At 42.6% G+C, this 24,536-nt stretch overlaps 1 long non-coding RNA gene across 1 annotated transcript; it reads right to left on the minus strand.

Annotated features, from left to right (window-relative positions):
• Positions 1 to 13,894: 13,894 nt before the first annotated feature.
• Positions 13,895 to 21,797, minus strand: LOC130543349 (uncharacterized). Its single transcript, XR_008958651.1, has 2 exons — positions 16,136 to 21,797; positions 13,895 to 16,035 (listed from the first exon to the last, which is right to left on the minus strand). It is a non-coding gene; the product is annotated as an uncharacterized LOC130543349 (long non-coding RNA).
• Positions 21,798 to 24,536: the final 2,739 nt, after the last annotated feature.

A 24,536-nucleotide genomic window follows, 5' to 3' on the forward strand; every position in this document is an offset into this window, starting at 1 on the left:
AAAAATCCCACAATACAACATTCAGAGCTTCTGGGTCAGTGCTCACAACTACACGCGGGAGGGTGATACACCCCCGCTCCACAGGGACAGAAGCTCCTGTGCTTGGGATCTTGCTGGAGTCATGTGTCTCTTCATGTAGCTGTTCATCTGTATTCTTTATCATATCCTTTATTACATAATAAACTGGCAAACATAACTGTTTCCCTGAGTTCTATGAGCTGTTCTAGCAAATACTCAAATCGAAGGGTAGGCAGTCACGGGAACCTCCGATTTGTAGCCAAGTCAGACAGAATTTATGGGTGACCTGGGGACTTCCCACATAACAATTGGTGTCTGAAGTGGGGGGGGCGGTCTCATGGTATTGAGCCCTCAACACATGCGGAATTCGCTAATTCCGGTTAGTGTCAGAGTTGGGTTGCATTGTGGGACCAAGTGGGTGCTGCAGAGGATCGTTTGACTGGAGAAAGCCCCACATATCTGGTGTCAAAAATGTCGTGGGTGCAGTAATCATGTGAGAGGAAAGGAGAAACACAGGAGGAGTGTAGTTTTTCTTCACACAAGACAAAGAGCGAAGTGACCCAGGTGGAGAAAGCAGGGTGTACAAGTAGCAGCAGCAAGAGAGAGCCAACAGGGGCCCCTTCAGTCACTTGCCCTGTGTCCAGTATGTGAGACCCCTCGTCCGGCAGCCCCAGCGGCAGGCGCCCTGGAGCCGGTCCTGGTTGTGGCCCTGGCTTTCGGATCTCCAGCCTCAGGACTACTCAGAGCTCTCTGCCTCTCCCTCTTTTTCCCCTTCTCCCACTCAATGCAAAAGATGGAGAAGATTGTGAGGGACAAGTCAGTAGAAAGAGAGGAGGTAAGATGGCATCCATGAATGATTTATGAATGATTTACACCAGGAACAAAAACAAAACCAAAAAAAAAAAAAAAAAAAGTCCTTCAATTAACATGAGTCCCTCACAGAGAAACTGCAACACAATTCCATCTTGCCTCACCCCACCTCAAGCCCTACTGGGTGGGACCACGGAGCTCACAGAAAAGGAGAAAATTCAACGTGACAACTAATTTTTCTACATACTGTCAAATGTCCCTTTTGAATGACTTTTCATCAGACTGTCCAAATATCTCTGTTTTCATTATAGATCCTTGGACACATGTCATATTTTCCCCAGAACCCTAGTAGACTTTCCTAATGGTTTTATACCTTTATATCTTTTTATTCCCATAGTGCCTAACCTACTCAACAAATTAATTTTGAGTGGGTGAATGACTTAAATTGTCCTTGGGTTAAGTTTGAAGTTGCTCAAAGGCAAAACCCAAAAGAAAAGCTCTCTCATCCAAGCAAGGTTAATTTACTTTGTAGAAATCACAAATGGTCCCCATTACTCAGGAGATAGAAGGGTAAGTCTTCACTTTTCTAACTCAAAGCTAATCAGATCAATACCAGCTGCTCACTATGAACAGAATGCACCCAAATAATATCAGGAAAGCAAACTCTGCCCAAAGGTATTTGGTCTATTTAAACTTTCCAAGGTCTTGTTTATATGTCAGAAACAGAGCCATGGGATAAGAAGAGAGAAATACTTTCTGGAGCAAATATCTGAGCTGATAATGTAGAATCATCTCTAGGATCGCTCTTAGAACTTCATTCTCTCTCTCTGCCTCGGGTCTAACAGGCCATTGCTTTATGCGGATTTTTAAAATCAATCCACTGAATCCTCCCTTTGCCCAAGTTACCATAATGTGTATTTAATGGAATTTGGATCTGGGACCTCATTCAAAATTATTACCAGAAAGACCAGAACAATCCCACTCAGACATGGGCACCCGTGGTACAAGCCCGTGACAAATTGCTCAAGGTTTCCAGTATTTTGTATTTGAGACATCAGAGTCCTTTTGATTTGGGTTAAGGTTGGAGAAGAATGTTTGGCTGGCTGATTGTCTTACCCTTCCAAACTTCCATACCCTTTCAGACCGAGAGATAATACAGTCAATTTGTATGTTAGGAGACTCTGGAATCCTCAAATCCATAATCCTTCCTCAGAAAGCCAGTAAGTAGACAACATCAAAGCAGGCATGCCACGTGGGTGCCCGGAGGCAGGGTGGGCTCGCTCACCCACACCTCAGTGACATTCGGCTTCATACCTCAGCAAAATGACAAACCTGACCTACAGCGGCCTTGACATTGGAAACTAAACAAACCAACCCTGAAGGTGAGAAGGTTAATCTGTGGATACCACGACTGTGTCATAAAATAACCTCATAGGTTATGGGCTTCCCAGTGTAAAACAACTTCACATGATTTTCCCTGATGAGAATGGGACGGAGACTGAAAAAAAATACCCTGACAAGTCTGAAAGGAGCAAAGGTCTTTCACGGTGTGAGCACTTACAGAAAAAGACCAGACCATCAGGGACAGACATACAAGGTGCATTCTCTTTTTCTGAACTTTCTGGGGGAAAGGTCAAGGTGTCTGGGCACACAAGGGTGCACCACAGAGGTGGCACCGGCAGGAAGTGCCTGTCACCCTTGCTGGACACAGAGCTAAGCTGCTTGCTCATGGCTGCTTGCTGGATGCTTGGCAAAGCTTCCCGTGGACGCTGAGCAGGTAGGAGGTGCTTCCTGGCCGGAAGCCACAGATGGATCCAGAATGTGAAGAGAGCAGCACTGGGGAGAAACTCAGCTGTTTCACCCCCGTGTTTTCCTTGTTCCCAGGAACGCTCACTGCTGAAAATGCCAAGCATGGCCTGATCGTTAAATTAGAAGAGAATTAGGGAATGTCCCACCACACGTGCTCCTCAGGAAGCTCATTTTCTCCCAGGCAACACCGCCAACAGACTCACAGCCCTTCTCAGACGGGCCCCTGCATCCCATACAGAACAAGGCTCAGGCAACATGGTGTGTGCCACCACAGGCTTAAATAAGCCTGGAGCCCGGGGGACCTCAGGCCAAGGTGACCAGAGAAGTCAGGCCAGCTTCCAGGAATGGGACACCTGGCCCTCCTCCTCCAAACACCAGAGCCACAAGCAAAGGGCCACAGATGTGTTCTCTCCACTGTTTTTTCCTTAGCTCAACAAGCAGCCCTTCTCCCAAATACCAGCTTCAGCAAAGGCAGCACATCCCCTGCTCAGAACCCAGGAACAAGCCATTCATCTGCCACCAAGGACCCAGTGGCCCCAGGACCCAGCTGGCAAGCTTGTGAGTAGAAATTAATCAGCCTGGCAGCAGTTCTCCTGGCCACACTATGCCCAGAGCCAGAGTCCGTTTGCAGAGGCAGCAAACATTCTGGCTGGGGCCACAGCTGACTGACTGCTCTAGAATCCAGCTGCCTCAGGCTCTGCCCTAGCTGCCAGCCCAGTGCCCCAAGACCATTTTCTCCCTTTCTCTCTGAATGCGGAAGAGCTATCTAATGTACCTTTGTTCTCTGTGACCTTGTGAAAGTGGAGTTCTCCTTGGCTGTCCCCCCTCACATGTGTCCAGAGTGTTCCATGTTTGTGCTGAAGAGAGGTGCTCCCAAAGTAGTTTCTAAGAGAGGATTTCCTTCTCGTCTTCATGTGCCAGCTTCTGGGAGCCTGCTGTGCACACGCATGTCACAGAGAGCTGGGATCTAGCATGAGGACCTGGGCTTTCAGGGGAAGGAGAATAAAGAAATAGATGGTCAAGGAAAACTAAGAAAAAAGAAAACACTTAAATTGAAATATGGAGCCACACATAAATGCATGTCTACATTTGCATATGCAAATGAATCTGTAAATGTAAAGGCAAAAAAGCAAGTGGTCTGTTTGGCAGATCCATTCATTTATTCGGCAATATTTTTTGAGACATAATATGCCAGACCCTGCTCTGATTATCCAACACCCCCAAAGATACCAGAATGTGGAAGCTGGGGCTCTGTGGGTATCTCTGGGGGTGATTTTGTGATTTTTGGCTCACACAGCAACCACCTTCCTCTGCCCCGAAACCTTTTGAGGAGAAATTCCACTGCAATCCCTGGGTGAAGGCCTTTCAAAGGTCGTCATGGTCATGGTTGGATGGGAGAGGGACCCATGCCAGGCCGGAGGCTGGGGACAAGTTCATGATAGCTTCCTTAGTTCCCCTTCTGGCTCTAGGTCACCTGTTCAGTTTCCTTCATGTGGTTCATCAAATGGTCTTGAATCAACAAGACCAGACACAAAGAATCCACTCCAACCTGGAGCCAGTACCAAGGGGGTAACCTACGCAGTATTGTGAAGACAGTTGAGGTATAGGACAGCCTGTGTAGAGAAAGAATGAAGGGATTTTATAACTCAATAGTATTTTCTGACATATTAAGGTATTTTTTAAGGCTGTCTATTCTGTTACCCATAAAGAATATTACCTGATTTTATAGATATTTGAAAAGTAGGTGTAAAACAACCATTAACCATCATTGTCTTTTATTAACAAAGTAAGATTCCGTGTGTACAGTGAATTATATTTAGCTTTCATAGATGTGACTGACTCTTTTGATTCCAGACCACCCCATTTAGCGATGCAGACCTTACAGACAGATCTCAGAGAAGCTCTCTGTAGGGTGGCCTGGGTCAGAAGAAGACACTCTTAGTGAAGAGGGAGAAGGATGACGATGATGGTGGTGGAGGTGGTCATGATGGTGGTGGTCGTGGTGGGAGGTGCTGGTGGTGCTGGTGGAGATGGTGTCTTGGAAGCATGGAAGTAAGTAAGGAAAATCCGTTAAACAGTTGGCTATTTCAATATTTTAAAACAATATCCTATAGTTTTAAGCACTCAATGAAAGACTAAACCAGCTGACCTCGACCCCTGTAAATTGTTTTCTTTGTTACACCTAGAGGATAACCAATCTCTCAAAGACCAAATCATAAAGGTGAATTATTTTACATCTCTAGACGCCAGGATCATCTCAGGATTTAAACTAAGACTCTGCTCTTGGCAGAGATCACCCTTTGCTCTTCGAGGCTTCACCAAGGGAAACAAGTTCTCACTTACTGATAAGCCTCCTATATACATATTCAAGACACTCTCCTAATGATCTTGTCATTTCTCCCTTTTTTCTGGCCCCCAAGATTGTCACCCAGACCCAAAATAAATCAACTACATGCAAAAAAGGAAAGGGGTAAATGAAGCCAGAAGGGGAGTATAAGAATTATGCCTTTGTTCCTTTACACCTTTGATAAGAAAGCCTCCACAACACTCGTTCTTTCATTCCTCATTCATTCAACAAGTATTTACTCCCAGCACTGTGGGCCAGGCCCTGGAGGAAAATGGGAAACCAAAGATTCCCATCCTTCCTTCAAGGATCTATACTAGAGAAGATAAAATAAAGATAATATTCCAATTTGAAAGAACAGCAAGGGCCAGGAGGACTTTAGACACCCAAGGAATATGGGAAGGAAAGATGAAGCAGTATTTGAACTGCCCTGTGGCAATCCTTTTAAGATTTCCTTCAAGAACTACAGGAGTCATAACAACTAAGAAGCTAGAAGGATGTATATCAAGCTGGCCCATGGACTAATGACATTATAATCATGAAGAACTTGCTGAAAAAGTGGGTTCTGGGATTCCACTGCAGGCCTCCTAAATCAGAATTTCAGGGGGGCAGGACCAGGGAACCTGCTTTATGAACATGCCACATAATGATTCTGATGCACACAGGGTCACCCAACAAAATAATAAGGTAAGAGACTGAAAAATAGGGATTAGGATGGGCTTTTTATGACCAAGGCATGAAAATAAGATGCCAAGGAACAGTTTTAAATAGAGATTTCTTTTGAACAACCGAACATATGAAAAACTGCTTGGACTGGAAGCCAAGAGAACTTGCTAATACTGACAAGCTAAATAGTCTTTGTTGCATTTCTTTCCCTTTAAGACTCAGCCCCTTCATCTATATACTGAAGGGCATGATCTAGATCTGCATGGTCCAATACAGTAGTCCCTGGCCATACGAGAATATTGAGCACTTGAAATGTGGCTATTCTGAATTGAGATTTGCTGCAATGTGAAAACACACAGGGTTTGAAAGTCTTCATGTGAAATAAAGAATGTAAGATGTCCCCCCCCCCAGTACAAATGTTTTTATATTGACTACACGTTGAAATGACAGTATTTTGGATATACTGGGTCAAATAAAATGAAGTTAAATTAAAATTAATTTTACCTGTTTTGGAGCGCCTGGATGTCTCAGTTGGTTAAGTGTCTGCCTTCAGCTCAGGTCATGATCTCAGGGTCCTGGGATCAGGTCCCACATAGGGCTCCGTGCCCAGCAGGGAGCCTGCTTCTCCCTCTCCCTCTGCCTGCTGCTCCCCCTACTTGTGCTCTCTAGCTATCTATCAAATAAATAAATAAAAATATTTAAAAAATTAATTTTACCTGTTTCCTTTACTTTTTTAATGTGGCTCCCACAAAATTTAAATTATGTATGTGACTTGTAAGTATGGCTTGTTGGATATTTTGATATGACAGATGACATGATGTTGGACTGTGCTGGTCTAAATGATCTCTAATCCAGCACTGATATTCTGTGCAAGTTAGATGGATTAATGGAGAATGACAGGAAGTACCACTTGAACTGGTCCTGGCTCAAGGCTTTGGTCCTTAGAAGGCAGCCAACTTCTAGCAAGAAGTTCTGCCCACCCAAAGTAGGAGGAAGCTGCAGAGAGAGAAGGTAAACTCTGAAGAGCTGGACCATAGCACAAGCTCAGATACTTTCTATAACACATCTGGGTGGTATTTAGTTCTTTTTTCATCTTTGTTGTCATTTACCATCCCTAAGGTTTTTGTTTAGATCTCTGGTGTCTGGCCAGCACACGTGTACTGAAGATTTTCTGGACAATGTGATATTTCTGAAATGATACTTTTGAAATGGGTTTTCTTTTTTTGTGTGTGCAGACTTTATCTTGGAGACCATATCTGACAATATAGAATATTGGAAATCTTTTTGATTTGCTGATAATGAAAATAAATGTTGTTTTCCTTTCTTTTATAGCAGTGAAAATAAAATGTTTTAAATTTCAGCTCTATTATTTGCTAATTGTACTGTGTTAAGTATGCCTAAAACAAACATATCAGCTTCCTAAAAAAGTTCTCGTACACTCCAAAGTCCCTATGATTTTGCCTTTCATTTACAGTCCTGATACTTGTTAGGACCCCTACCCCATTTATCTTGGCACTTTCCCCCTCCTCAGAGCCCCTGGTTATTAATTCACTCAGTTCTCCTGTGACCTCATTGGCTGCTCCTTCTCAGTCCTTTGTTGAGTCCTCCTTATTTCCCCAACATCCTATTATTGGGTGCTCTAAGGCTTGGAATAAGCCTCTCCTTTACTGTGTCTACATTCACACCCTAAGTGATCTCCTGCAGTCTAAAGGGCTCATAGTACACCTGTGTGTAAGTGACACCAAATTCTCATGTACAGTGTGCTCTTTCCCCTTCACTCCACACTTGTATCTCCCACTGCTCACTCACCAGTGACACATGCCTATGAGCACCTCAAATTCTATAGTCCAAATTGAACTCCTGGTCTTTCCCACCAATCTGCTCATTCTAGAGTCTTCCTCTCTCATCATTGCTAACTCAATCCTTCCAGTTATTCAGACCAAAATCCCTGGAGTCATCTTTGACTCCTTTCTCTCACAGATCCTATATCCTATCCATTAGCAAAACCTGTTGGCTATCCCTCCAAATATATCAAGATTCTTACCATTTTCCACTGCCTTCAAGTTGCCATCATCTCTTATCTAAAGGCAGTAGTCTCCTGACTGGTCTCTTGCATCCATCCTTACTCCTTACAAAGTGTGCTCAACACAGCACCAGAGTGAGCCTTTTTAAATGTAAGTAAGATGAGACCACTCCTCTGCTCACTCAGTAACACCTTACAGTGACCTAAGATGTCCTACATGATCTGGCCTTTGGCCTTACTGTTTCTTCCTTCCCAAAGCACATGTATCAAAGTTTGACATGGTAAATATTTCTTCATTGTCTGTTTCTTCCCACTAGAATATAAGGGTCTTGAAGGCAGGGATTTTGTTTTGTTCTAGCTGAATTCTCAACAGCTAGGACAGTGAAAATGGTTTTGAATAAATTAATGAATGAATACTAAGTGTCCTATAAGGTGAGCCAAAAGATGAGTGAATGATGAAACTGATTAGTGTATGCATGCTGGAGTTGTATTTACAACCCTGGAGACCCAAAACTTGCCGTCTTTGCTTGGGCTGATGTGGAGAAGAGGGAGCATTTATGGAAATATAGTGTGAGTTTTCTCTCTCTCCTTTTCTCTCATCTCATGCATGTATTCACCCAACTGGCATTCACTGATGGGCTTATGCCATGCTAGATATGGGGCATATACTCATGACCTTCCATGAGTTATTGTTTACCCAGATGACATGCGAGCATATGACCTTAGAAAAGAGGTAGGCAATGGTGTAGAGCTGTGTCTGAGGAGAAGTGAAGTCCATACAAGGAAATCATGGGAGGCCAGGAAAGGCTTCTTCAAGGGGAGACAATTGAACCTAGTCTTGAAACATGAAAAGGAATTCTTCATATGGGCAAGGATAAAAGCATTCAAGAATCCAGCATTCTGGGACATAGGAACAAAAAACAGAAGACAGAGTGGCACTTTGAGGAACTACAAAATGTTGCAGACGTGACCACAGTCCAGACCAAGTACTGGAGAGACCCAATACAAAGGAGGTCAGCAAGGGTATATCATGAAGGGCATGTTCCTACATTGGGACTTCATTGTCCAAATAGTGTGAAAGTTGGTTAAGCAGCAAGTTAATGTGATGAGAGAAGAAAACAGTAACACATTATAATTCCATAAGTGCAAAATTTGAACTACCCATTGAGTTCTATGGGCATAGAGGGAGCAGGAGCAGTGCCCTAGTCAGCAGTTTAGAGGATTGGGGCAGGAAGGAAGAAGGAAGTGACAAAGCATCCCCTGGGAGGGGACACTAAGACAGTTCTTAAAGAACAAGGAGGAGTAAGCCAGGCAGGCAGGAAGGACAAGGGCTTTCTCAGGAGAGAAACAGGAGATTTCAAAGCCAGAGTGTGAGAAAGCATGAGGCACAGCTGAACGCCTACATTAATACCCACTCCTTCTAAACCTGAAAGGGTCGCCTAAATCCTTTTATAGTTCACAGATTGCTTAATCCTCCTTTTCCTTGATCTTCATCATAAAACCAAAGAATCATAATACTAAAGAGCTGGAGGGCATCTTAGAGCACATCTAATCCAATGCTTCTCAACCTTCTTCACTCAAGTACCCTGAATAATAGGGGAAAACACATGAACCAAGTTTTTTGACTTTGTCTATTATATCCTTTTTTAAAAATGTAAATTTTGTATCCTAAGTTAAGATGTCCCTATTTGTTTTAATATAAAATTAACATTTTTTTCCTCAAAACTTTTCTAGTAAGGTTGGTCTTCCACAGGTAGTTACATCATCTTTACTCATAGATACCTCCTCGCTATACCCCCAGGTGTGTGGATATCCTTGGGAAATCCCTCATTTATAGATGAGGACTCAGAGGCCAAGAGAGATTATGTCATCTGCCTGAGGTCACATAGTGGGTTAGGTACAGAATGAAGCCTGGAACCAGTGCCAAAGCTCTCCTTGGACCCTCTTTCCACACAGGTCCTGCATTTGACACTGGCAGCCCTCTTCTTTCCTGACGCTTGCCTTTTTTCCTCTTCTCCTGTTTCACTGACTACTTCTCCTTATTCCCATTAGGGCTCCAGAGGGCTCAGAGAGGAGAGTGGAGAGAGGAAGCCCCACCAGGAAGGGAGGGCACAAAAAACTGCACTGAGCAACCCTGGACTAATTGCGTCTCAACTGCTACAGCTTCTTGTTCCTCAGGATCAAAGGTTCATGGGGGATATTCTTCATTAATTATACCTTTGCTTCCTGGAGGCACTTTCCTGAAAGTTGGCTTAGCGCACAAAAAGGAAAACCAACAGTACCTGTGTGTGACCCAGGAAGCCCCCCACTGTCCATTTTCACCTGTGTTGAAAGTTTTATGAGAACCTTAGCAGGCCCCTTGGGTGGACAGTGCCCAGACTTCCCTCCTGCATAGGCAAAGAGTTGCTATTTGGAAGAAGCCAGAGTCACTCGGTAGTCCCTGAGTCAGCCAGTGCAGGAGAAAAACACTAGGAAGCTTGTGTGGTTTCTCTTCAAAACACACATTTAATCTGGTCACTCCCTCTGCCTACATCATGTCAGCAGCTCTCATTGTTTTCAGGATAAGGACACCCCCTGGATATGGCCCATCAGGGCCCCAGTCTGTCCCTTCCTCATCATTCCAGACTCTGCCTAAACCCTTCTTCTTCTTCTCTCTACACCAGCCACAATAATGCTCTTTGCTCCCCCATTTATGCCTATCTCCCTCCCACAGGACTTTGTGCCTACCATTTCCTGCCACAGAGCCTTTGCTCTTGCCAATTTCTCAGCCTGAAGGGCTCTTTTACCCATTCTTGGCCTGGTTTACTCCTTGCCATTTTTTAGCTCTCAGCTCAAATTTTCCTTCCTCAGAGATGCCTATTCTGACCTCCTGACAGTCAAATCTCCCATTATAGGTTCTCAGAGCATCAGGTGTCTTTCTTCATAGCAATTACCACAATCACAGATTTATAGTTATTTGAGTGATTGATTAGCTGATTATTATTTGTTCTCCCACAGGGCTGCACGATCCACAAGGGCAGAGTCCATGTAAGGATTTATTCATTTTCATATCTTCATCACCTAACATTATGGCTATCACATGGTAGATGTTTTAAAAGTCCACTTAAATGACAAATTAAATAAGGAAGAGATAAATGAATAGTAGATTTGGTAAGTTCAAAAATGAATTGGTGAATGAACACATGAAATTGTTTATAAAGGTCTTGGGAACCCAGAATTTAATCCTTGGACCTACATGTCTGTTTGGGAGAATTTATTATAATTAGCACCACTACCCCTCATTGCTTCCCATTGCACCATCTGTAAGTGTCTTTTATGTGCATGTTATGGGGGAGTACTCTGCTAGAAACTTTCTTGGCTACCCTCTTTCCCTCATTATCACCCTCTATTCCAGTCATCAGCAAACCCTGCCAACTCCTTTCCAAGATATATCAAATACCATCAGACATATAAAAGCTGAGAGAGTTTATCACCAACAAACTATCATGAAAAGAACTTTAAAAAATATACTTTTGGAAGAAAAAAAATTATCTCTGAGGGGCGATCTAAGATGCAAGAACCAATGTAATTTAAGAATAGGCAAACATGCAAATAAATCTAAAGAAATAGTTACTGCATAAGGCTAAAAAATAGTGCATAACTTAGAGATTTTTAAAAAGCAGTCAACAGTAATGTGTAAGATATGAGTGAGTGGTCAGATTTCAATGTGCTAAATGTTTAAGAAAAGAGTAAGAGATACTAAGTAACTTATGCCTTTGTTAAGTACAATTAACTTTTAAGGGTAACCACTAAAATAATGAAGATGAAGTTTATAATTTCCAAACAGTAATAGGAAAAAACGTTTTACAAAAAATCCTCACTCAAAACAAAGTGCAAAATAAAGGAAAAAGGTATTCAAAGAAATCAAATAAATAGCACAAGATGGAAAAAATAAGTTCAAATATATCAACATTCACAATAAATGTAAATGGGCTAAAGTTGCCAATTAAAGATAGAGATCATCAAATTATATTTTAAGTATCCAGCTATATGCTGTTTATAAGAGACATATCTAGGGGCGCCTGGGTGGGTCAGTTAGTTAAGCATCCAGTTCTTGATTTCCACTCAGGTCATGATCTTAGGGTCATGGGATCTAGCCCCTCATCAGGCTCCCCACTCAGAAGGGAGTCTGCTTGAGATTCTTTCCCTCTGCTCCTCTGCCCAACTCATGCATGCTCTCTCTCCTTCTCAAAATAAATTTAAAAATCTTTTTTTAAAATGAGACATATCTAAAACATAAAAAATGGAAAGACTGAAAGTAACCTATCAAAAAGGAATATTATATAAATATTAACCAAAAGAAATCATATATAGTTATATTAATATAGATAAGGTAGACTTTAAGCCTTTTAAATATTAGAAAGCTATTTCATAATAATAAAATGTTGAAAAACTAGAAAAAAATAAAAATTTTAATCTTGTATGACTAATACAAGCATCAGATATGGCATCAAATGTACAAATCAAATTTGATAGAGGGTGAATGAAATGTGTGAAGGTGGTCAAAAGGTACAAAATTTCAGTTATAAAATAAATAAGTCATGGTGATATAATGTACAGCATGGTGGCTATAGTTAATGATACTACATTGCATAATTGAAAGCTGGTAAGAGAGTAGATCTTAAAAGTTCTCATCACAAGAAAAAAAATTTTGTGTAACTATATATGGAGAGGGAAGTTAGCTATGTATGTATGGTGATGCATGTTAGCTAGACTTACTATGGTGATGATTTTGCAATATATACAAATATCCAATAGTTACATTTGTACACTAGAAAAAACACACTGTTATATGTCAATTATACTTCAATAAAAATAAATAAATAAATGAAATAAATAAATAAATAACTAGTTTTTAAAAATCAAATTTGATAGAATGACAAGGAGTAATTGACAAATCCAGAAACCTAGTGGGACATTTTGATACACCTCTTTTAGAAACTGATGTATCAAGCAGACAAAAAAATTAATAAAGGCATAGAAGATATGACAACATATTTAACCTGATTTCATGGACATGTATTAAGCCCTGGATTAAAAATCAGACAATACATGTCTGAAATTTATTTTAGAACATATGTAAAATGGTACATGTGTAAAACTGATCTCAAAATAAAGGTCTGTAAACAAGTCTTGACATATTTCAAAGAATCAATATATTTACAGATCATATTTTTATAATAAAATGCAATTAGCTTAAATAATAAAAGATAAACTTTCTTAAACATTCAGTTGAAAATTAAAAATTTATCTCCAGATTATTCATGTGTCAAAAATGAAATAATCATGAAACTATAATAAAATCATTATGAACTATAATGATAGTACTACATGTTAAGACTTGTAGAATGTGGACAGTGGTACTTAGAGGGAATTTTGTAGCCCTTCGGGCTCAGCGAAGCTTTTCTTCATTTCTCCAATTACGCAGTTCATTGATTTATACATTCATTCAATAAATGCTTAATCTGGCATTGTGAAATCATATGGATAGAGGCTGCAGGGCCCTTGGCTCCTGCGAATAGCTATAATCACTAAAAGCTCCAAAATGGAAATCCTAGGCTAGTCTTGTCCATCCTCCAGTTGCTGGTCTGTAAGAGCTGCTTGGAATTTAGATTCTCTTGCCACTCAGACACCGTAGGCTCTAAATTTCCCATGGCTGTTCTGCTGATGGTCAGAGATACTGACACTAGTCTCCTGCTCAAAGAGACAACAGATACTGGAAGTCCTCTAGCCAAAAGGAGATACAGAGTATCCCTGGATAGTTTCTTGTCTTCTCGACTTGCCTTCTGCCCTCATGTACCATATTTCCCATTCTCTCTTTGACAGGAAAGCTTTCCTCCGTATTCTCTCCACTCTAAAGTGAAAAGTATCGTAGGACTAAAGGATAGATATTTTCGCCTGTCTAGAAGCTATCTCAAAGATTGTGTAGCAGACAACAAGAAGAAAGCAAAAACATCTACAGGCTTCCCTGGGGCAAATTTCAAGTGGAAGTAAAAGGACAACAGCCAGCAGAGTTTCCTCATATTTGCAGTGACACGATAGCGTGTCACAGTTAAGGATGGTAACGAAGTTGATTTTAAAGAGCTAAGCAGAGTATATTTGTTTTTATCGCTTATGTATCATTATTTTTTAAAAACTGTTATCCGATCCCACAGTAGAATCAGTGTAGGTTCAATATCTAGTTCTTTCTTTTTGTCTTTCCAGGTGGCCCCAGGTTACCAGTTCTTGTCAAGTAAATTGTGCTCTCTATTTCTCACCATCGGTTGTCTCAGTCCAATGTTGGGAAGGTTGTCCCTAATCTCGTTTTCTCTGGTATCAAAGGCTGTTACTCATTTCTCAACTGCAGTGACAAGTTTTGAGGCTATGTAGTAGTAGCTGGATTTTAAGGCAACCTAAATCCCAGCATTTGTTTGTTCCAAAACATAATACTTGCTGTACTTTATTTATTAGATTTCCTCATTATGCAGGACATTTTAATTACAGTGCTATCATAGATTCCATTAGATATGGCTCCTCTTCTTATAGTTAAAAATAGTGCGCATGGTGCAGCTGACTTTATAGATGCTGGATCTGGGCGGGTATCACTGAGTGTGTCACTGTAAATGCAAACTAGGAAAGATAAATACTACTGCTAATCATTGGAGCCCGCTGTGTAGCTATTATACTGTGACTGTTCAAGTTAAAACAGTGGCTATGAGTCAGACTGTTCCGCCCCTCGGGCTTTAGAAAACTCATGTCTTCAACCAAGAGGGGTTTACCCATGAGCTTGAGCATGATGACGGTGCTCCAAGTGCCTCACCTGGGGCCAGGGTCCAAGACAGGGTATTGGAAAGGAGGAGGAGATAAGCAAAAGCAGGGTCCACAAGTTCTGCTCCTTGAGAACCTCCTCTCCCCAAAGCTCTGCTGCTATTTATTCAAAGCTGAGATTCCACAGGTTGGTCTTCATCCCTGGGCAAACTTGAGAGACGACTGGCCTCGAGCAACGCACAATTTATGGATATGGAAAATGCATGGGCTGCCTCTACATGCTAGTTTTTTATAGATGGGCTTCAGGGCATGCGTGAGATGCTTGGGTGATGTACAAACCAGCATTAATAAATCTCCACAGAGAAGACACCACCTACCTCTTTCTTTTGAGATTAAATTAAAAGCAACTTTTTAAATGCCTACTTTAAAGACCACGACTGCACGCTTTATATTTTCCCTTTGGTCGTCTCTAATGGCAGATGCCCTGAGCTAAGCTTTAATATAAATTCCAGACACAAAGTCCCGACGGGAAGAAACCAAAGGGACAATTCTTCAAAATAGCACTTACTGCATTTTTCCCAGATTACAAAAGTAATAAATGTTCGTTGTAGAAATACTGTTAAAAACAGAAAAGCAAGGAGAGAAAATAAAAGTCACCCATGATCTTCTCACTGAGAAATTACTCACTGTATCTTTCAGGGTTTTTTTGTAGATATACATAGTTTTATAAGATTAGACCATGATATGTGTTTATGCACGTATATAATATGACCTGCAAGTTTTCGTTTAATATACCATAATCATTTTCTCAGATTATCCTGAAATGTGCTTTTTGATAGCCACATGAGATTATATCATACAAATGTACCATAATTTTTTAGACCAGCCCCCTATTGTTGAACATACAGACAGTTTTCAATTATTCCCCACTATAAATCCTAAAATCACAAACATCCCAGTGTGTAAGAAGAATATTTACATTCTTGGCTATGTATATTAATTATTTAATATAGTATTAAATTAAATTTTCCAGCACTGTATTTTATTTAGAAGTTTTGTATCTATTAATGGGATGTTACTAAAACCTGTGAGAAAGGCATGCAAATAAAATCCTTGGGTCCCATGTTTCAGAGAGAATTGTCTCGGGCAACGGAGTCAAAACACTGGTGGCAGCTGATACAACCTGGGAACAGTCTTAGTGCCACACCTATTTAACACTGTGTTTGCAACAAGTCCTCTGAAGAATGCAAAGCCAAAATAATTCAATTTGCATTGGTATTAAAGCAACTGTTCTATTATTGTATGCAAACTCTTGCTATAAATAACCTGACAGTATCCATCTGCATGGGATGCAGAAAAACAAGAAACATGCAAAGTAAAGACCAAAATAGACCTGGGGTCCATCTGGTGTGTCCTTTCCATGGGGCCCCACACAGATGGTGCAAATTCCCAAGATATACCTGTCTAATGGCATTGTCCTATCTTGGGGAGGAGGGGGGATTCCTTCCAGCAAACGGCCCAGCCGAAGAGGGAAGAGAAATGAGCCACTGAGATTCATCTCTTCATCCAACAAATAATTCTGTGAACACAGAAAGTTTCAGGCATTGTTCTAGACCCTAGGAACAAAATAATGAAGAAAAGAGACAGGTTCCCTGACCTCATGGTCTGGTTATACTTACTATTTTCCAACCCCATTTTGCCAGATTTTCCTTCTCTCTCTCCACCTGGCTTTCTTCTCTTCTCCCAGTTGGATGACCCACTGAGATTTTTTTCTCTAGACCACTTTGCCACAGCAGGTGAAAGTTCAGCAATTTGCAACGTCTTCAGATCAATTTCTTATCCAGTAGACTTGTTAGCCGGTCCTGGAGGTCAGAGGCTATGACCTGCTTATCTTTGAACCTCTGGCCCAGCACAGTGCCCAGCACCTAAAAAGTGCTCAAGAAGTAATAAACTTAAGAAATTTTTAGCCTTTCAAAAAAAAATGTTTAACCTTTCAGAAGCAGGGACCCACTATCTCTGAAGAAGCCCTCCAGAAATGGCATTGTCTTCACTCCCTGATCTCTTCTCAGAGGACTGAAAAGATAATAACATTCTCCCGAGCCGGTGTGGTGCAGGATCTAACGTGGGTCATTTCGGGGTATATACTGAAGCACATTTACTGGGCATTACACCTGGAGGGGCTCTTTCTTTATGGGTCTTGCTAGCATTTGTCAACTCTGAGCATAGAGATGGAGATATATAGAGAGAGACAGACAGGTAGATATATATAGATAGGCTGGTAGATAGAGATGGATGGATGATAGAGGAAGTGGAAACTGGCAGGGAACACCATGTGTCGCAGGCAGGAAATAGATGAAAGATGAAGAGTAAGACTGATTATAGCCCAAAGCACCAAAGCTCTGAGTGATCCACAAAGAGGTGAGAATCACTGGGAGACGCAGGAGTTAGCACTTTCCAGTAGACAGTGGCAGAGTTTGAAAGGTTTTTATTTTAAAGCAAGGGCTCCTCACTTCTACTGTTTGGAGCCAGAGGGAAAAAGGAAAGGAGGACAGTCTGTGAATGCTTTCCGCAAAGGGAAGTGAAGACACGCACCCTTATGCACACACCTTACGGGCGCACGTACTAAAGAGTAACAGGTTGACTTCAGGTCATCCATTTCCCACCAAATCCAAGCCCTGGATGGATCTCCAGATATGTGCCTTACAACAAAATTTTCCTCAATTCCTGGAGACAGAGAAAGCAGATCTGGGATCCTTCCAGAGTCTGGGTCCTGGGGTTTCCTAAGGCAGGTTTAGAAAATGATGACTTAGAAAACAAGGGGCTCTGCCCTTACTTATCCTCTGCCTGAGTGGTGTTTTCCCCTAAGGGCCCTGCAATGAGAGGCGTGACTGGTGGGGCTGGAGCTACTACATGGCCTCCAAAAAGGTAAGCTGATAAGAAAGGGAGGGCAGACCTAACAGTACATGCGCTTGGCTCAGCATCTCGGAGCTTCCTGGCAAGCCATGGCTTATAAGCAGTTAAGCCAAGTAACAGAGAATAAACTCAAGCCTGAATGTGGTCCTTAATCTAACCCAACTATCAGTGCCAAGAGGGATAAAATCAAGTGGAAAAACTTTCCACTTGACCAAAAGACAAGCAAATAAACAAACAAACCCATTGCAAGAAACTTCCAGTTAAACTTGCCCTCTTGTAAAAAGTCCTGGTGTGGGTTTTCAGGCTACCACTTCTGCTTCCCCATCCTCCTTTTAGGAAGTCCACCTCCAAACTTTCTGTGCCACATGTCGTGGGATTAAGAGTCAGGGGGATGTAGAATTGAATTCATTCCCAAAACTCACCCAGCCATTTTTATTTCTAGGAAACTCTCTGGCCAACCACTGGATCAACGGAAAAGCTCAAGCCAAGTGGGGGGAAAGCTCCTCTCTGGAGGCTGAGTACTTCTGAATTTCCCCATTTCTCTCCCTAAGATTAATAGGAGCCATGTCCTGATATCAAGAGAAGAATAAGCCACTAAACGAGCCCAGGGAGACAGGCCTAAAATGGTTATTAAATGTGATCCATCGTCTCCATGTACAGAAGATGTCAGAACACATTTCCATTCACCCCCTTCACGAACACTATTTCAATGGCCTTATTGTGGGGAATCACCACAAGTGTCAATCCTGCTAGTCTACCTCCGAAATTAACAAGGCTTTGTGGAGGCTGCCTCCCCTCACCTGTCAAAACGATAGCTCTGCGGAGCGGGAGCCCAAAGGCTCGGCAGAGGACAAGCCCTTCACAGGTGGGGAAGTTATGATGTCAGACCCAGGTCCCTTCTCCCAGCAAATACTCGGATTCGCTGTCAGGTCTAAATATATCCTTTTAAGAAAAGAGCTTAGGCCTTTTCTTGGCAAGGAGACATCGGCCTGTATTTTTAATCCATGTGGGGGTGTGGATAGATCATATTTATGCAGTCATTTTCTCGCTTACGGATGAACCTGCTGGCAGTGTGAGTCTGCACAGTGTAAATGTCCCTTGGCCTGTTCCACACGCGGATTTGAGTGTCTTCTCACATGGGCAGCAATGGCGGGGCTCTCATGGAACAGGTGGCCCCAAACTAGGCACTTTGAGATCGGCTTTCTGGGTTTCAATCAATTCTTGCCTGCTACTAGCTCACTTACTCACACGGTACGAGGAAAGAGAATAGAGACACTACCCACAGGGTTAGAGGCGGAGGACTTTTCTGGAGGGAATGACAAATTGTACTATGTCCTACAAGATTCGTGAACAGGATTAAAGATTTATTGACTGAATGCCAGATGTATTCACACATAGTGTCCCGTTTATTCCTCACACGGCAACCCCAGGAAGTAGGTATTGCTAGTCCCATCTTTGTAGATGGGAGAACTCAAGCTCGGTGAGGCTACATGATTTGTTCAAACTCACCCCCAGAATACACGGCATGGCTGGGATTCAAACCTGGGATTCTAAAGCCACTATGGGGTGCCTGGGTGGTGCAGTCATTAAGCGTCTGCCTTGGCTCAGGGAGTGATCCCAGAGTTCTGGGATCGAGCCCCACATCAGGCTCCTCCGCTAGGAGCCTGCTTCTTCCTCTCCCACTCCCCCTGCTTGTGTTCCCTCTCTCGCTGGCTATCTCTGTTAAATAAATAAATAAAATCTTTAAATAAATAAATAAATAAATAAATAAATAAATAAATAAAGCCACTAATACCATTCTTACCACACCTGGTCATCAATTAATGCACAGCCCCAGCCACACAGTGTCCCAGAGCTTCAGTTGGTGAGAAGGAACACAAGCCAAGGTCGTACAAGGGGACAGCAAGGTTCATTAGCTGGAGGAAACCTACTAGGGCAATTGGTAAATCCCCTTTCCAGCAGTCCCTTACACTGCATACTGTTTAGGACCCCAAAATGTGCAAGGTAGCTGGCACAGAGCCCAGTGTGAGGACTTCTAGGCAGTGGTCATTCTCCAGGAACAGGATTCTGGGTCATCTGCCAGGGGGTCAAGTCAAGCTGAACACAAAAGAGAGCAGAAGTCAAAGAAAGCTCTGGGGAAAGGGTATGCAAGAACAGTTCTAGAGGATGGGTCTCCGAGTCTGGACTGGGATGTGCACCAGTGCATCTCCCCAAGGGAAGGTGAAGGAAGAACAAGTCTTCATCCAATTAGGCCCAGGGTCTGAATTTGAGGGTGCTGTCACTTAGGCAGCAGTGACTGGGCTCTCAAGGGATATATGGCCCCAATCTAGTCACTTTGGATTGACTTTGTGAGTTTCAGCCAATTCCTGCTCACCTATACACAGGGAATGAGGAAGAGAGAATGTGTTCTTTGCCGGGCACATCCAAACTTCCCTGGGACCCAAAGGAGCAGCCAACAACAGGATCAGCTCCGGGCAACTGTTCCTGACGACTCCCTGGAGCATCTCACCCACTGCTCCCTGCATTTCCCCCTGAATTCCCCACTTCAGTGGCTTCCTTGCACCCCTTTACCTCAGAAACCAATGGACTCTCCTCTTCTACTTCTTGGAGCTAAGATTTCCCAACCTGGTTTCTTGCTGCACTGTATCTCCTGACCTCTGTCTCCAGTTGTAATTGTCCATTTTAGAGCTGGGATCCTTTGGAAGCAAAAATGGGAATAAGGGAAATTATTCTCTTGGTTTCATCTAAAACTCTCACTAAAAAGGCAGCCAGTGGGTATATCTGTGGTCCCGTGTCCAGTGGGAAATTCACTGAAGTTGTCTCCTGGGACTTGGAAATAATCGTGAGAGTTCTTCTAATGGGTTTAAGGTGTTTGAGAGGATGGAGTTAGGTATTATAACTTACAATGCATATTCCAATCTCAGGGACAAAGTGAAGTGATATGGTGGGTGTATTTTTATAGGGAGTTCAATCAAATTTGATTTAATGAAGTTTGAGGTGAGGGAGCAAAGTGTTAAATATTGATTGATTTGTTGGTTCAAGAATGAGTTATTTGAATGCATGATTGCTTAGTGATTTCCATCGTTCCTTCTGACTCCTTGTACTGAGATCTGCAGTAAGTCAGTGGAGCCAGACGTATCAAAGGGAGCTGGGGATATCCTCGACAGGACTGGGATGGTCTTGATTTACAGATACTACTGAGCAAGAAGCCCGGAAGAGCTGCAGAAGTCAACAGACCCTCTTGAAGACATCCCAGAGAACCAAGGTACAGAATCACCCCTCCCCAGGAGATGCTGCTCTAAAATGTTCTATAAGGAGGCAATGGTCAGAGAAACAATAAGCAGAAGCAGGACAATGGGGGGATGGATACTGCAAACTAGCCATTGGAGAGGGACCTCTTCAGGCGAGGGACATTAGAGGGTACCCAATTGCTTGCACAGAACCTTGTGAGCTCCAGCTGCATCCTGTCCAGGGCCCAGACTGTGAATGTTCCATCACAATAGCCATGTTAGTGCCAAACTCTGAAACAGCATTCATAGGCCTACCTTGTCCCTGACTAGGCTGAGCTCTCACAGCTTTCTGGAATACGAGACCAGACAGAGACGTATTAGTCCTGGGACTTTCTGCCTGTCCTTCTGCTATCTTCAAGCGACTGCCCCCTGACAGAACCCAGCAAGCAGGGAAGGGGGATGGGGTGCTGAGCCATGCTGTGTGTGAGAGACTACTTGGAGAGAAAGAAGAGGGGCCAGGATGTTACCTGCAGGAACCTTATAGTTTATTTTTCCAGAATTTTCTTTTATGGGCTTTTCCTTCCAGAATCATTTCATAACATTTCCCCCAGTAATAGTGTGAGGATTTCAGTTGACATTACAGTTTAGTTTATACATTATTTTGGCCAGAAGGACAACTGTACAATTCCCAGCTGCCCCACCTAGGAACAAGGCACCTGGCCACACCTTCTCAAGTTGTCTTTATCTTTTGTTAAGTATGTCATGTTTCTTCGTATAGGGCACATACAATTCTCTAAAGAGAGATTTTTCTAAGTAATATTCTGTTTTGTTCATTCTTTAATTCATTCAACAGTATTATGCAAGGCACTAAGACTGGCAGTGAGGAAGACCTCCTCTATCCTACCTTCAGGATCCAGTCTAGCAGGAAAGATAGACACTTGAGTGATAATTGGTAATTCCAATGACCAAAGTAAGTATGGAGTGCTCCAAAAACACACTACAGAGGGTATCTAATCAGTCTAGGGGATCTGGGAAGCCCTTCCTGAGGACATAATGTCTACGGTTACATCTGGTCAATAGGTAGGAGGTAGCCCGACTAAATCCCATGGAGAAGGAAGCTTGCTCCAAGCCAACACTTTTTTGTTTGTTTGTCCCTTGTATTTTTCTGACTGAATATTCCAAGTAAGGCAAGAATGATATTGATTTCTTCTTTTAACTGAACTTTAGATGAAATTGTTTTATTTTAATTGCTTTTTAGTTCATTTCTTTGGGTTTTTCTTAGCAAACAATTGTACTATATGCAAATCTAATCTTTTAAAGGCTACTTATAACTTTAATTTTTCCACCTCTTGGGATAAGGAATTTTAAAAGTTTATTTTCTGCTGGATAATGTGGTATTTCCTTCTATTTGTCCTGAGTGTAGAAACCTCTCTTGTTACCCATTAGTTCTGGTACTCTCTAACGTGGTGAACAGGCTCATGTTCGCCCTACTTCTACCTTTCATGAAATAAGCAATTCATTCACAGACCAAAAGCACCACTACACACAGTGAAACCCTCCCCCCTCTTTCATCAGGAGGATCCAAAAGGATATAATCCAAGCGGGTGCCGTCCCTCCTGGGTACCACAGAGAGAGCCATTTTATTGTCAGTGTGTGGCCCTTGTAATGTAATACAATAGCAGATTCAAGAAAAAGCCAAATGCTTTTGAGTACAATAATGGCAGGGGCTAATGTTATGGAAAGGCCAAGAACAAAGATTTCCTAATAGGAGCAACGCTTGTCCTTTACACAAGTTAAGATTGTGTAGTCTCCAAGCAAGTTAAATTTGGCCTAGGTGAGCTGTGCTTACCTCTCAGGGGCTCTAGAGAGGAAGTAGTGAATTAGGATTGACACACCTCCTCTGTCACCCACAGCTGTGCTACTGAAAACCAGTCTCTCCCTTGGTGTGGCCAGCAAGACGTAGGAAGGGATGAGAGTGGAACCCCTTGCTGTCCCCTTGTACGACTTTGGCTTGTGTTCCTTCTCACCAACTGAAGCTCTGGGACACTGTGTGGCTGGGGCTGTGCATTAATTGTGGGCTTCACCTGCATCATTCTTCCTGTGGAATGTAAGACAGGTTCAACCCTGGCATCAGAATAAGCCCAGATGGCATCATTTGTTAGCTGGAGACACCCTTTACAATGGAAAACAAGCACCCTGCCCATACTCCAGTTACATGAGTCACAACCATCTTAGAAAAAGTAAAAGCTAGGTTACAGGAGGACCCCCTGGAGAACTGGCCTAGGCCAGCCACAAGTCTCCTGGGAGCATTGCAGCACAAATTTCCATCATTAGTGGAAGTCTGAGTCTCTGGCCTCTTGGGACTGAATGGGAAGCATACCCATGCCTACAAACCAGCCTCCTCTGGAGAAGTTGTCAGCTCTCCATTCTGCTAATACTCTGTCCACAACAGAAAGTTTTGGAACTAATACTTATTATTCATCTCTTTGAATCCTCACAACAGGATTATTACAGTAGGTATCTATGATCCAGTTTTACAGATGAAGAAATAGGCTCAAAGACATTGTAGCAGATACTATGGGTCGCCAACCCAATAACCACTCACCCATCATCCTCATTTCTAAGAGGATCCTGGTTTTACTTAGGCACCCAGACTCTCTGTATGGCCATGTACTTCAGGGGTCCCATCACCAGCCTGGGAGGGAGGAAAAGGTAACTATAATTTCTCTGAGCTAATCACAAATTATTCCATGCCCTTTGCCAGTGATTGGTTCAGAGGTGGGCATGGGACACACTGCTGGCCAATAGGATGTGATGCTGTGTCTCCTGGAGAGCTTCCAGGAATGTCTTTCTTTCTGATAAAAGAGACAGACCTTCTGCTGCCGCTGTACTTGTTTGGTCTGTGTGGGGTTCTCAGAACTGAAGCTGCCATTTTACAATCACAAAGCTAGGTTAGGAGCCCTGGCCAGTGCACTGAGTATGGCAAAGGAAACTACTGGAAAGAATCTGACCTCTTCATTTACATTGATGAGCTGCTGAATTCAACATCCCTGAAGTTACCTTAAACCAGAACTTCTTATTCTAGGATATGAGACATTTTCTGTAATTATGGAGTCATTCTGGGTTGGGGTTTTTCTTGTTTGCAGCCAAAAGCACCCTGCCAGATACAGAAAGTGAGTGATTTGCCTAAAGCCCCACAGCTAGTAAGCCGTAGGGCTCAGATCAAATTCCAGGTATGTGGGATTACAAATAGCATACACTTTTTACGCTGCTGGGGTGGAGAGTAATTTCACAGGATTCATTAGAGTCCTTCCCCCACACAAGGATCTCTCTGTTAGGCGGGCATCTGTCAGCTATCTAGCACTAAAAAAAGTCTCCATGAAAATGATTTAAAAAAAAAACAAAACAAATCTCCTTCTCTCGCCTCACTGCGTTTTTTCTTTCTGAAGCATCACACTGCTTCTTATGCTGCCCATAGTGTCAAGATAACAGGATTTAATTACCAAATTTATACACCAGCAGCATGGCGCAAATGCATTGGCCTGGACCAAAATGAATGCAGTTATGAAAAAAAAAAAGAAAAGAAACGCTGCATCAATACAGTGACAGCAGACCCAGAGACGACAGTTTTATTTACTTTATCTCCTGGCAGGAAGCAGTTAAGCCATTTCAAAGAGATTATTGGGTTTTAATGATCCAGGACATTAAAAGAAATTTCTCCCAGCGACATTGACACTTCACCTCAGGTAAAGGAGGCAATAAATTCAAGAAATAATGACCTGTTTGGGCAACCCCTCCTGACTCATGCGTGATGGACCCCACGGCGGCCATTCTCCAGTTAGTGTGGGCCACTGTCTCGGGATGTCGCTGAAGAATGCTGGTGAGTCCTCTCAGTAGGCCTGGGAGAGCTTTCTAGGTGAAGACTTAGCAGCAGCTT

The sequence above is a fragment of the Ursus arctos genome, unplaced genomic scaffold, assembly GCF_023065955.2.
Source record: "Ursus arctos isolate Adak ecotype North America unplaced genomic scaffold, UrsArc2.0 scaffold_11, whole genome shotgun sequence".
Classification (NCBI taxonomy): Eukaryota; Metazoa; Chordata; class Mammalia; order Carnivora; family Ursidae; genus Ursus; species Ursus arctos.